Here is a 14,349-nt window from a genome sequence, read left to right on the forward strand (position 1 = left end):
AAGAAACAGTGTGATGTAAAACAGTTACCCCACCTACAAAACATTAACAACATTGCATGTAACATAGAAAAATATATTTAATTGACCCTAACAAATAAACTAAACCCACAAAAGCTAACCCACCCACCTCCCTAACCCCAACGACTGTCCATAGAAATAGAGAACGCCCAAACGAGTGAAGAACGAACAGGAATTAAAAAAGGGGCAGTGACAGGGACTAACTGGTGAGGCGGGACTGGAGGAGGACACGAATCTGGTCCTCTAAATGGGCGACGCGGCGTCTAAGGCCGCGGCAGTTGCAGCCACAGTGGGGGGGGGGCACCGGAGATGGCACGGTGGCGGCGGGCAGCCGCCAGACGGTGGCGCCGTACCGCTGGAGGGCGGTGGCTGGGGCCCGGGGCACTGGAGGAGGCTTGAATTGCTGCTGCAGTCTCCTCCTCCTCCTCGGCTAGGACCACCAGCCGCCGGTATTCATGCTGGATTGCCTCCAGCTTCCGGCGCCGTGCCTTGGCGGCCAACTCCTTCCGGTTGATTTTCGGAGTAGCTGTGTATCAAAAAGAAAAAAACAAGACAATTGTAAAATATAGTCTTAATAAAACAGTAGGACAAGGTAATTATTTACACACATAGTGGCATGGTAGAGTAGCACTATAAAATAAAGCACAGTAGTACATAACATTTTAAATGTCGCCCGTCCTTCTTCCTTCCACCTGTCTTACACTTTTTAGTTGAACAGTGCACCAGGTGCTCTTCTCCATAAAACTTTCAAAGCGGAGTTGAAATCAGATAGATGAGGCCATTGGTTACTCAATACTCTGGCTCCTAGTCCTATACCAATTAAAGGGAATTCTAGTCTTCTAGTTCACTCTTCAAACGTCCCCAAGAACTCATACTTACTTACGACATCGGATAGCGGGCGGACAAAGTCCGACTGCTAAAAAAGGGTGGGGGTCCCGTGGGGACAATTAATTAGGATGATGCGCCCGGCACAGTGGCGGGCGCACCCTGTTATTTTAAATTTAAATTCTGGTTGGCTTTGCTGAAAGCAATGCTAAAATGTTGTGCTGCTTTTCCAAGCACAACATGACGGGCCTCGCACGGAGCCTGTCACGTTTTGCTTTGAAAGTCGGGGGGGTACCATAGCATCGGTAGGTACCCTCCATGGGGGCCCCCAAGCATACTCTGCAATGTGTGCATGCCTTTCCGTGGCGGACGGTAATGCCGCCACGCAAAGGCATTCCAAAATGCAGATTATATGGCTGCCGGTGTGGTGAGAGAGACACCACCGCCATATTGAACCCTTTTCCGCCTAGACATGTCTGAATATTTTCTACAGGGATGGCGGGAGGTTTGCCCCTGCTGTGACGGCAGTGAATTCCGGCCAGCCCGGCGGGGGCAATACGCCCACCATCCTAATGGGGCCCTAATTCACAACTTTACAGTATACATATACATACAGTACACCTTTGCAGTGAGTGTGCTGTCAAGTTCAACAATAGTTATAGATTATGAATCTAACTTACCACCGCCTGCCACTGGTGCTGCCACTCCCCCTCCGTTGCTATCTGCAACTGCCGCATCCTCGCCCTCTGCGTCGCCTTCGCTGGCCCCAGCAATGGTGGTCGGTAGTGCGCCTAGAAAACATTACACATTTATTAGGCAACATATACACCTCCCCCCTATTGATCAGTAGCAAGGTTGAAAAATGAGTTAATACTAACATAAATCACTAGTACAAATCAGGTAGTAGTAGAGTAGACACTAAGTTATATGATCATTGTAGCATTTGCTTGATTAGCCCTAGCCATGCACATGTGACGTTACCTTTACCTTGCAGCTTCTTAAGACACCTTTGAGCCCACATGACCTGCCTCACACTGCTACTGTCTAGTCTACGCGCTGCGTACAGGCGGTCAACAAACATTAACAAGCCACTTTTTTAGGAAGAACTGGTGTACTACTGTTACTGTTAGTCCATATTGCTTATCCATAGATGCTACACTTTTTGGCACGGCTGAGAAATGCTTGCAAGTTGCAATATACTAACGCACACCATTTCTTTTTTCGCATTACAGACGCAAGATTCGCTTCTACGAACCAGAGCTTCTGAACGATGCACCAACTACCAGTACTAGGTTCTTCTGAGGTGAGGGGTCCCTTCACTCACATCTTCATTTATAAATGTATATAAACTAAATTGCTATGGGATGGTGGTGCTGCCTTCCACCACTTCAGTTATCATGATTTAATTCCCAACTGTATAAGTGTAACAATGTATATTGTTTTAATGTTATTGATTTTCCGGTTGGTGCTGCTAAGAAAACAGTGTACAGACCTTCTCAAATCGAAATAAAAATTTTAAACTTACATAGACTTTGTGGTATTTGGTGTGGAGTGGACTAACTTACACGATTGAGCAAATTAAAGTAAGGGTGTGCATGTGAATAGCTTCCACGACAGAGGTTGGGTGTGTTAATGTTCTGGGTTGTCTACTTGTTGGTTATCTTGGGGGGAGGGTTCCGAGACCTAATAGGTATGACAAGACAGTACTATAGTCAAGCAGTGGAATTGTGGTGGGTGCGGAATTTCTGATTGAGGTGTGCAAGGAAGGTCCAACCTACCATCACCAACATCCTATTTTCTGGTGCAAATGTATGTGCAAGATCCCTACAACAGTTGTATGTCCTATAGGGTATCATATCAAAATATTAAGAAATCTGGTAGGGCTGTTGCTGTGAATTTTCAAAGCCTAAACATCAACAAGAGTAAAAAGTAGTACAAGACAACGACCCAACGGATTGTATGAGCTACTGGTGAATATGAGTTTTATATTACAACCTTTCACAAAGAGTGGCACTGGCCAACTGGGCAAGACTAGCTACTACAGTACAGACAGACAGACTGATAGTATGTAGTAGTACTCAGTCATCATAGCGGAGGCAGGGATAAGCTTTTTGAAACCGTACAGATCGAAGGATAATTGGTGGTAAAAAAATAGCATTTGGAAACACACTATAGTTCGGGAGAAATGGGGCAGTAAAAGTTATGGAATAAGAAATATTATTAAAAACAAGAAGACTTACTGGGGCCAGCAGAGGAGCCCTCAGCGGTGTCCTCCTCGTGGTGTTCCTGTCCCGCCGACTGCCCAGTCCCTGCCCGTCTGCCCCTGGGTGCTGATGAACAGGAAAGATATAAGAAAGAGACAAACATTGATGGATGGTGTCAACTTAAGCAAATACAATATTTTTCAACAACGGTCAAAAAACACTTATGTAAACAATTGCAATAACTACATTGACCGATCTCATCTGGTCAACATGTAATATCGGGGGATTCGCAGTTCGACTACTTAAGTTACTATTTATCAACAGTAATCCATTCTTCCATTCTGATTCCAGAAAACTAAGTTACAAGTAAGCCTAAGTATTAGTACAACGTACCACCCAACCTAGCCCACCTATTCCAGGCATGCCAATTGTACATTAAGTATGCATTTCGACTGTATTCCTCAACAATGTGTATGATCCAATCATGGAGGACACATGAACATGACTACATTTTTTGTATACACCAAATTTTGGTTTGATTGATGCTGATCTGCTACTGCTAAGTAACTGCAAAGCCTACCTCCACTCATTGAACAAACTAGAAAGGTTCTAAAGACTGGCGTACTAGCAGCACGTCACGTAACTGAGTGAGGGGGGCATCACGCATACCACTAACCAATTAGAAGCTCATACAAAGTACCTAAACCTATGTATCAATCCGCCCCTATCTATTAGTGACAGGACAAAGTAAGGAGTGGACGTGAGTCACTGTAGCATTACGTAACTTAATTTCTCTAAAATAAACTCGTAAAGAATCACGCTAAGCAAGCGCAAACGCAAAGCTGCAAACAAGTAAGATTAGTAGTAGCGCAGAAGAGCACCTGTGTCATAATCACAGAAGACTTTTAAACGTTATTAACCTGGAATGTATTGCAAGCAGCAACATTCTAGCTGGTTGGAAGGAAAAAAAGATATTCGCAATATATAACATAGAGCAGAAGAACAGACACAAAGTTGTAATAATTAAATAGGTACTCACCAAGCCCCGGGACCTCCACTCCTAGCAGGTCCAGCAGGTCCTGCTCACGGTCCAGGATGTCGGACCACCGGTGCGTCAGCTGTGCCTGGGTGCGCCGGACCCCAGAGATGCGCGACACTGCCCGGCGCACCTTCCCTCACCGCTGCCGACGCTCCCGGAGGCCGTACCCGGACCCAGGCCTGCCACCTGCTGCCAGGGTTGAGGGGAGGTGGCGCTGCACAAAGAAAATTAGTGCAGCCAACTCCACCTCCCCAAATAAGGCCCGTGCATGCACCCCTTGTGGGCGCCGCCTTCCGCAAGGAAGGCGGTCGCGGCTCTGGCTGCGCCGGCGAACAGCCCTGCCCTTGGACATGGTTCTGGGGACGGGGCGGGAAAGAAAAGGTAAAATAAATAAAGGAGTAAAGGAAATAAATAGCGGGCAATACAAAGAGAAAAAGTAGCTAAAAAACAAAAAAAAAGTACACAAAAACCAAAAATATAGAGGCAGGAAAATAGTTAGAGAAATAATAAGTAATAAAGATCCAAAAAAAGTGGCTATAAACAAAGGATTGAAAAGATTTAGGGAGGATTGAAAATCAGGCCCCAGAACCATGCAATAGAGTGGAAAACAAGATGGCCGCGCCCGTTGCGACCACGTGCGCAAGTTCGCGCGATATTTTCTCCCTGAGCAAGCAAAAAGCAACGCGATCAAGTAAAAGCGATCGCGAACAGGAAATATCGACCGCGAACATGCATTGCGCGACCCGGAACAGGAAGTAAACAACGCCAGAGGGCGGGACAAGTGAAAACAAGATGGCCGCGCCCGTGAGCGACCGCATGGGTAAGTTGGCGACCCGCGAACACGCAAAAAATACCGCGAACAGGCAGCAAAAAAACTTCCGCATCTTCGCGATATTTCCGGCGTGTTTGCGGAGATTTTCTGCATTCTCGCGATAATTTGCGGAGGTTAATTCCGCAAATTCCTCCCACCCCTAGTGGAAACCCATGGTGTGTGGCATCAGCCATGATTGCGTGTTATGAGGCTTGGGTACAGTAGGACTCAATCTAGTGCGAAGTGTGTTGCCCCGTCTAAAGGAAATACGCGGGCAATTGGTAAGTACACCAGTTAGGGAAATGTCGGTCTGTAAAATACCCCAATGTTTGTTTAGACTCTTCCTAAGGATGTGACTCAGGTCAGTAAAGTCTGTAATCATGCGCACGTCCTGTGTCACCGTGGCTGTTCTGTTTTTTGGGAGTAAAGTGTATTGTCTTCTGACATGGGAAATCCTGTTCTCAGCTCGCTTGAGAATTTGAGGGGAGTATCCTCTCTTCCGAAATCTTTGCTTCATATCAATAATACAAGTATCAAACTCTGAGTCTTCACTACAGTTGCGTCTAGCCCTTAAGAACTCTCCATAGGGGATTGCTCTAACTTGATGTGTGGAGTGGTAACTGTCTGCATGTAAGACAGAGTTGCAAGATGTGCCTTTCCGGAAAAGTCGGCTATTCAGTCGTCCATCCTTTACATATAGTTCTATGTCCAAGAATGTGATGTTAGTGGAACTGTATTCCATTGTGAATTGCATACCGTAATTGTTAGTATTAAGGTGAGTGCAGAATTGAACCAATTCTGTTTGGGTACCTGACCATAAAAGAAGGCAATCATCAATATAACGCCCCCAAAAAATGATAGAGTCTATCCAAGATGCTCCATTAGTACCCCAAATCCAATCGCTCTCAAGACAGCCCATAAACAGATTGGCAAATGAAGGTGAAAATTTCGACCCCATTGCTACACCTCTGACTTGTTTGTACCATTTGTTGTCAAAAAGAAAAAAATTGTTGTGCAAAATAAGGTGCATCATTGTAATCAGCATTTCATTATGTAGCCAATGTGTGGCTGGTCTGTTATTGAGCAGTCTAGTCACTGCTTCTAGACCTAGTTCTGGTTGGATGCTGGTGTACAAAGACACCCCATCCAAAGTGACGAGGATCACACCAGGTTGCCAATCTACATCTGATAAAATGCTGAGCACATGTTTAGAGTCCTGGATGTATGATGCCAAGTTACGAACCAAGGGGCCTAAGAAAAGATCTACATATTCCGCTCTTAGACGTTATAAGTACTTCCGGATTCGCACAAACTAGTTATACACACACGCTTACTGGTGCCGCCTGGAGGTGCATTTCAACGTTTACGAAGTAAGTGCAATCGAGATAGTTTGGGAGTACCCCCTTCTTTATAAGTGGTGTTTTTGGGTTTCATGCTGCGCAACATAGGAGACCCTCTGAGGATATCTCCCCTTATGCCTTGCTCCGTTTGTTTCTTTACTTGTTAGATTCCGAAGAGACACACTTGTGCTTTGCTACTAATACGGATACAGATACTGTTGGATCATATTTACAATTGCGATTCAGCTTCGGCTTTTTGGATGGCTACATCATCCACATGATTTAATGGATGCAATATTGACCTTTCCTGGCGGCACGCCCTTTTGACTTATTGACTTTGCGGATTTAGGTGAGCCCTGTTTTTGTTATGTTAACCAAATTAGGGTGCTCCCACTTTTAAATGTTGCTTTATTTATGCACATTATATCTTTTCCCTGTAGCTTACTTTGGACCTGATTGATTTTGGACTGACAATCTGTGCTGATTGCTGTTTTGGATGTGTTTATCGTCTTTCTGGTAAGGGTATTTTTACCTTATGCCTTTGGTTTCTTGGCCTTGATATACTCTTGAAATTTTTACTCTTGACAACGTTTTTTCAAAATGTTTTCAAATTTTTCACTTGTGCTCCCAATAGCTGTGTTTTGCTCCTTTTTTTCAGAATACTCCGCTACTATGTGTTGTCGTTTTTACTTTGACCTCTTCTATTCCACCGTGCATGTGACGCACCAAGCCGGGTTATAGTGGTTGCCGGTCTTAGGTTGCTCACTGGTTCAATGCTATTAGCTTCAGGTAACTTCCATTTTACCTGTATTTTTGTTTTTCAGCGGGTCTTTTGTTCTATCCCACTTTTTTGCACTTTCAAGGCCTTTTATTCGTTTTTGTCCTTCACACTATTTTTACGCCCACTTACTAAACCAGCACGGTGTTGTCATCACTTCTTCTCCGATTCTTTTTCCTTTGGGCAGCTTCTATTTCTCTTTTTATTGGCACCTAACTTTTCTCTTTTAGTGTGTTTACTCACATATAGGATGGTTATGCTGATGAGTTAGCCCCTTTTCTCTATGTTTTATCAACACAATCAACATGATACTTACGTAGGCTTAACATCTTTTGGGTTTCTACTCATGTTTTGTGGGACTGTTCTACAATTATTTTTGAGAAATTGATGTTTCTCTGTGTATCGTGTTTTTAAGCTTGTGTTTGTTTTACACTATACATTTGTATTGTTCCTAGCCCTGAAGAGTCAAGGGATTACCTACCCTGACAAAACACGTGTCGGCTGGTTTTTGCTTCCAAAAAGAATAAAGAAAATTCATTACTATCGAAGATTTTGATTGATCCTGTTTTTCTCCATGACAGTATCTACTGGATTTTTGTATATGTGTGCACAGGATTGCATTATATTTCTTTGTTGTCGGGTTCGCCCTACACATATTAAGGGGTTTTTAAGGGTTTCTATACACATACTTGCTGGGCGCCACTACTTCTATATACTCAATACCCTTCATGTAGATTGTGTTCACTAGGCATGACAATGGCAAAACGAAATATAGCACAATGCTGGGGGTCGAGACTTAATCCTACCCTCACTCAATGTTGCAACGACATGGACTTGGCAATGGTGGCGGACAAATCAGTATACACCCACCGGGGATGCCCCAAAAAATGGACAAGGGTATGGGGGAAATGGAACGCTTACCGCGGAAATATATGTGAACCCCCACAGGATTAGTCTGGGTCAGACATTAGTACATGAACACGTCTCCGCCTACGGAGATTGCAGGACATGTCGCGGTCCGCCTATTGGTCTCACTGCTCTAGATGGATTGGCTTCTGAAGTCAATAACCAGCATGCCAGATTGTGTAAATTGTGTCATCTCTGTATAAGCACAGTGAAAGAGGATTATACTACGAGGTATTGTCAAGGTAAACAAAATGTTAATAAAATTGTTAAAAAAAAAGAAAAGTGTCTCGAGCATGCATATAGCTCGCGGAGCCTTACCTTCCTCCTTCTACTTTCTATGATGTCTGATGAGCTGCTTTCTTTTGCTGAGAGTATTTGGTACATAGTGATGCCGGGAGCCATCGGGCGTGGCGTCATCAGTACGTGTCGCCATTTTGCGTTTGGCAATTTTCCTCAAACCACCCTCTATTGGCTGCATTCCATGTGTTGTGTCAACCACAACATTGTTTGTTGTCAATAAAGCTTTATTGAAGGTGAAAGATAAAAATTATTTTTAACCCACAATAGATCCTCTTTCCTGACATTGCCTAGACAGTCAAAGAGATAGGGACGTCCTAATTTCTTTGATATCGTCTTTACATACTGTAGCCACGGGATACAGCTGGTTCCTTCGAAGGATAAACAATCCCGAGCAATCTCTCTAGTCAACAATAGTTCAGAGTTAGACCAGATCGTTAGCAAACATAGAAGAGGAGTCAGACCTATCAGATCGGATACAAAGCCAAAACCTAATTCTTGGTAAATAATGTACGAAGGAGTGGATTGCGGAACTGAAAGAAGATTCCTAAAAAATTGTTTTCTACTATTTGTGAATCCTCTACCGGCTTATAGCCCCAGATTCAGACCCATACTTAGAGATGACGATACATTTCGATCTAGAAATGCTGAGCATAGCTTTAATTGGCTTAGCCCCGAGTCTCTGTGCAAAACCAAGGACAGCCGCTGTAGATCTTGCCATAGCATGCTTTTTTTGCTTTCTGTTTCGGCACCCACAAGCTCTTCTCTTCAAACAGAACCCATAAGTATGTAAATAAAATCACCCTAGTTCGTTCAGACCCTTGGCAGTGGAATGTTTTATGCTTTTTAGGGCTATGACCCAGGACCACAGTATGCGATTTAGCAATATTAACGTTTGGGTCCAGAGAACTCATGAAGTCCACAAAAGAATCCAGGAGTCTCTGGAGCTCCACTGCTGTGTGTGCTAATAGAACCGCATCATCTGCGTATAAAAGAGGGGGATTGCCCACGTCCCTGCTCGGGGTATATCTTGAGAGGTTATGCACAGGGAGTTTTTTTTTTTTTTAACCCCCCCTACTGCCCCACAGGTTCCACAAACAAATAGTCTATGGCCCAATTATATGAAAAGCTCTAAGAGAAGTAGATACAAATTAATTTCATACAGTGTATCGAATTCACTGTATGAAAGTGCATGTGCAAGTCGATAAAGATTCTTCAGAGATCAGCGTCATGATCAAAATAAGCCACATGGTATAAACAGAGACGATAATACATCCTTGATTATATACTAATTAAATGCGATCAGTCCCATTGCAATTAATCCTTGTTTGATCAACCCAATTGGACAGCTGCTCCCATATTTTAAGGCCTTTTTTCCGTGCCCTAGCACCTTTTGGGGCATAAATGGATGTTTCCAGATTATAAATGGAGAGCAGTCGGGCAAACAACTGCTGAAAAACGGGAGGATCTGGGTCCAGCCAAGCCGTGGAAATGCTGAGTCTAAAAATAGCCATCAAGATACATAATAATTATTTTCCCACCTTAATACTCCCTCCCTCTTGGATGCACAATAGAATTAGGGTTGGTGTCATTACTACATTCAGTCATGGTTTATCTCTAAAAAATTCCCCCATCTGGTTGATAATCGTTGTAAGAGACGCACAAGTTGCAAACATATGAACTATGTCCGCTTTGTAAAGGGCGCACAGTGGACAATAAGTTCCTTTCCCTTTACCCCATTTTGAAATACGGTATGGAGTGTAGTAAAAAAAAGCACGTTTTGTAAAACTGTAATTTAGCCGACATCAATGCTAACAAGATGCCTGTAATTCCAAGTTTGGCTTGCCACCTTTCTGAATATTTCTCCAAGTCATCCTTCATCAACTCATTTAATAAACAGTATAAAGTCGTGATGCGGGGGGGGCGTTTCTTAACTTCTCTACCAATTAATTTTTTTACCATTTTCCCTGTCCCACCCCCTTTCTTCTGTAAAAAGTCCCTATCTGGAGCAATTTAAAAAACTCTATATGTGGAGATTAACCTTTGTCTTAAGTTCGTCATATGTGACAAAGCCTAAAACCAAATAAAAACACCCTCTTTTGTTAATCCCTAACCTCAACCATCTGCTCATGTCGGAGTATAATAATTGAGCCTTCCTAATCCCAGAAGTCGGTGAATAGGCTCCCATATTTTGTAGGCTGTCATGAGGGTCTTAAATCTTACTCTTTTATAGTACCCCATTTCTAACTGATGCCATAAGCATCCCCAGGCCTCAGTCCCAATCAACAATTGATACCTTGAGGGATGCTGTGGTGGATCATCACTGGGAGAATCTCTCAAAAGGATCGTAAAAGTGTACTAATGCTGTGGCCCAATAATATAGCTTTAAATTAGGTAAAGCCAACGCACCACATTCTGTCGGGAGTGTCAACAATTTGGCTGATCTTCTGGGTCTCGAATAGGCCCATATAAATTAAGAAAATATATTTTCAAGCTTTATAAAACAATGGTTAGGGAATAAAAGGGGGATGGCTCTCATAAAATAGTTTGGGAAGTAAACCATTTAAATTAAGTTACATGTACCTACCAACGTTAAGTAAAGATTATCCAACTTCCTCAAATTAAGTTAAGTTTTAACTGCCACAGGTCTTAGGTTCGCGTCCACAATAGTCTCCAAGTCTGCCTTAATTATAACTCACAGATAGTTAGCACTCTCGACCACCCTACTGTCCATTGTTGCAACATGTTCGTTGATGACTATCTGTGTTTTCACCCTGTTCAGGGAGTACCCTGACAGTTCCCCAAAGACTGCTGCTTCTTCCTCTATGGTTTTTATGGCTAGATCGAGATCCGGGGTGACCACCGCCACGTCATCGGCATATGCCAGAACAGACGTAGTATGACCTTGTGTTACGACAGGGGATATATTTGGATTACCTTCCTGTTTTTGCAAGAAGGGGTCAATATACAGGGAGAAGAGCAGTAGGGAGCAGGGGCAACCTTGCCACATCCCTCTTTCAATCCTCAGGAGTCCCGATGATTCCCTGTTTATACTAACTCTAGGTCCATCACTACATCTTTTAACCTGTCTGCAAAAGTTTTATAAAATTCAGGCGGGAGTAAGCCTAGCCCTGCTGCTTTCCCATCTGATAAACTCGAGAGTGCCAAACGTATCTCATCCATCCCCAGAGGTGCTTCTACATCCTCCTTATCTTCCTCCATGAGTATAGCTGTGGGTATCAGATTTAAGTAGTTACTAATTATGACAAGTTGCTGATGTGCCAACCTTTCGGGTTCTTCGGTATAAAGATTCTGGTAATATTTCTGGAAGGCTGCTTGGATCTCTTTGGGGTAGGTGACAATACCCACACCAGGATCCCTGATATTAGTGACCTCCCTACTTACATACTCCTGTTGGGTTCATACCGCCAGGTGATGCCCTATCTTCTCACTATTTTTATAGACCTTTCTTGTTGGAATGTGGCCCCATCGACTATTTTCTTCGTGAGGACATCACTAATTGCTGCTTTCGCTATTGCAACCTCCATTTGGGTCTCGCCAACCCCCCCCTCTGTCTTTACATCCGCTACGAGTTTTAATTCTGCTTGAACAAGTCTTAGATGAAGTTCCTGTAACCTTCGTTTATTGTCTTTCCCTATATTTAAGGAAAATTGGATGGTCTCCCCACGAATGCCGGCTTTAAGAGGGTCACAAACATTGACCAGGGAGACTGTACCTATATTTACATTCAAGAATTCCAGAATCCAATCCCTCATGTGCTTCTTGTAGCTTTCATCAAGTAGTAGTGCTCTCTCAAAAGTCCATATTGGGGAACTTGAGCCTACCCCGTTTCCTGTCAATTCCAATACCAGTGGATTATGGTCAGATAGGAGTCTGGGATATCTGTCTATTTTGCACTTTGACTGGATCATAGAAGAAACAAAAAAATAGTTCAATTGTGCATGTTTGAGATGGGGAGCAGAAAAAAGATAAACCTGTCTTCTAATGGCCTCCCAATTGCCCACACATCCCGCAAACCTTGTGTACTACATAAAAATGAGAGCGCAAGGGCCAATGTGCCAGCTTCTTTTGTTACCCAATTAAGGACCCCAGGATCATCCGCTATGGACCCATACACAGGACAGGGAGTAAAAGTGTCCATCCCCGCTGAATTGCACTTAGTGATCACCCATCTCCCCATTGAGTCCACACGTGTCTGTGCATTCTATTATGTCTGGCAAGAATGGCAACACCCTGGTACTTGATCGTTGAGTGGTCCCTCCTATCAGCTTATAACCCACATTTTTCAGCAGGCCAATCCTTGACTCTCCTATGTGAGTTTCCTGCAAGCAACAACATCTGCACGCAGTGATTGCAGCCCTAGATGTACCCTCTGTCTTTTCTTGGCATCGTTTAGCCCACATATATTAAGTGTGGCTATACGAAGCACCCATCAGTCGTTCTGCCATTGTGTACTATGCAATCCTCGTTCGCACTTGTGCCTAGAACTACAGACGTGTCAAATATAAAAAAATCACAACACCCAATACAAACAAGTTGTGTGTTACTGTTTGTCCGTGTACCCACCCCTCCCCCCTCACCACACCCCCACCCTCCTCCCTGAAAACTGAGCAATCAGGCATAGCCTGAACGATGTGTCCCTAGACCCTTGCCCCCGCCACCCCTCTCTCCACAGAATAGATAAAGATGAAAAAGTGAAAGAAAAAAGAATAGATGAAAAGAAACACGGCCAATAAAGAGAAGAACAACATTCCTTCCCCATTAGTCCTCGCCTATTACTTCCTCCAAGCAATGACTTTGCAGTTTCCTTCTAAATGTCATTGATGTTATTCGACGTTAGTATTACTGTTCCCCGGACTCAGGTCTGTCAGATTATCGTGGGCCTGTATCTCCGATGTGAAACTACAAATGTGCCCTCTAAAGATTACTTTTAACCTGGCTGGGTTTAAGTGTTTATTGCTAAAGTGGGCAAATTTACCATTAAATATCTATGGCAGGGTAAATCTCATAAAGATGGTTATACTCCCGATAGCTACTTTTCTTTTTATTCTATCTCTCTAACTTTTAGGAAAGAGGATATAGCTAAGTCACAGAGGAAAATTGGTAGTTTTATAGGGACGTCAAAGAGCCCAAGGATAGCTTGGAGGAAGTTGAGGAAGAAACTAGGCAGGGGGATTGGCATTACCAGACCTGCTTGCCTATTGCTATGCTTTCCATTTAAAAAATGTCCGCATGCTAGCAAATAAGCCCGATAGATCATCATTGGGCTTATTGTTTTCAGCAATGCTTGGGGAGGTCAGTCAAGGCAAGCATTGCTTCTAGTTTAAGTATGGAGACCCAAAGTTTTTTTAAAAAGGTCAGATTGAAGAATCTAAGTACTGCATTGAGAACATGGATGTATGTCCGGAAACAACTGAGACTTACATATTATTCTGCATGGGCACCGGTTTGGGAATCTCCGGGCACCCCTGAATGTCTAAAAGACCAATTGAGCCAACCATTGAAAGTAGGGGGCATATTTTACTGGGCAGACCTTATGAAGGATAATAGTTTAGTGAGTTGGAAAATACTCAGTAACCTGACCAGGGGAAAACTGACAAGGTTCAAATATTATCAATTGGGCTCCTGGTGGGCAACTCAAGATTGGACTCAGGAGGAAGAAGACCCAAAGTTAGATCAGCTAACAAGAACAGATAACTGGAAGAAGGAAATCTCCTTTTGGTATTGGTCTTTCGTAGAGGCAGAGGATATTATAGACACCGATATTAGAAACTTATGGGGTAAATAATTTGGAGAGCAGGAAGTCAAGACTCTGTGGACGGATTCTTTTGATATGTTACGAGTAGTTGTTAAACCAGCTTCGCTAAAGCGTAACCATCTATTTACTGTTCACAGAGTTTATTGGTCTCCATGGTAGTTGTCGAAGGTTACAGGCAATAAGTACTGCTGCCTAAGATGTAAGCATGAAGAAGCAGATGATCTGCATATGTTTCTGGAATACCCAAAAATTATGCAATATTGGTTGGAGGTATGCAATTTCTTAGGAGAGGTCCGGGGAAAATAGATTAAGGTAAGCCCGCATTTAATATTCTTTGGACTCTAACAAGACG

At 43.3% G+C, this 14,349-nt stretch overlaps 1 long non-coding RNA gene across 1 annotated transcript; it reads right to left on the reverse strand.

Moving 5' to 3' along the window:
- Positions 1–317: 317 nt before the first annotated feature.
- Positions 318–3,162, reverse strand: LOC146867005 (uncharacterized). Its single transcript, XR_014966048.1, has 3 exons — positions 3,084–3,162; positions 1,524–1,634; positions 318–544 (listed from the first exon to the last, which is right to left on the reverse strand). It is a non-coding gene; the product is annotated as an uncharacterized LOC146867005 (long non-coding RNA).
- Between the last annotated feature and the right edge of the window lie 11,187 nt (positions 3,163–14,349).

Source organism: Triturus cristatus, chromosome 1_2 (genome assembly GCF_964204655.1).
Source record: "Triturus cristatus chromosome 1_2, aTriCri1.1, whole genome shotgun sequence".
Taxonomy (NCBI): domain Eukaryota; kingdom Metazoa; phylum Chordata; class Amphibia; order Caudata; family Salamandridae; genus Triturus; species Triturus cristatus.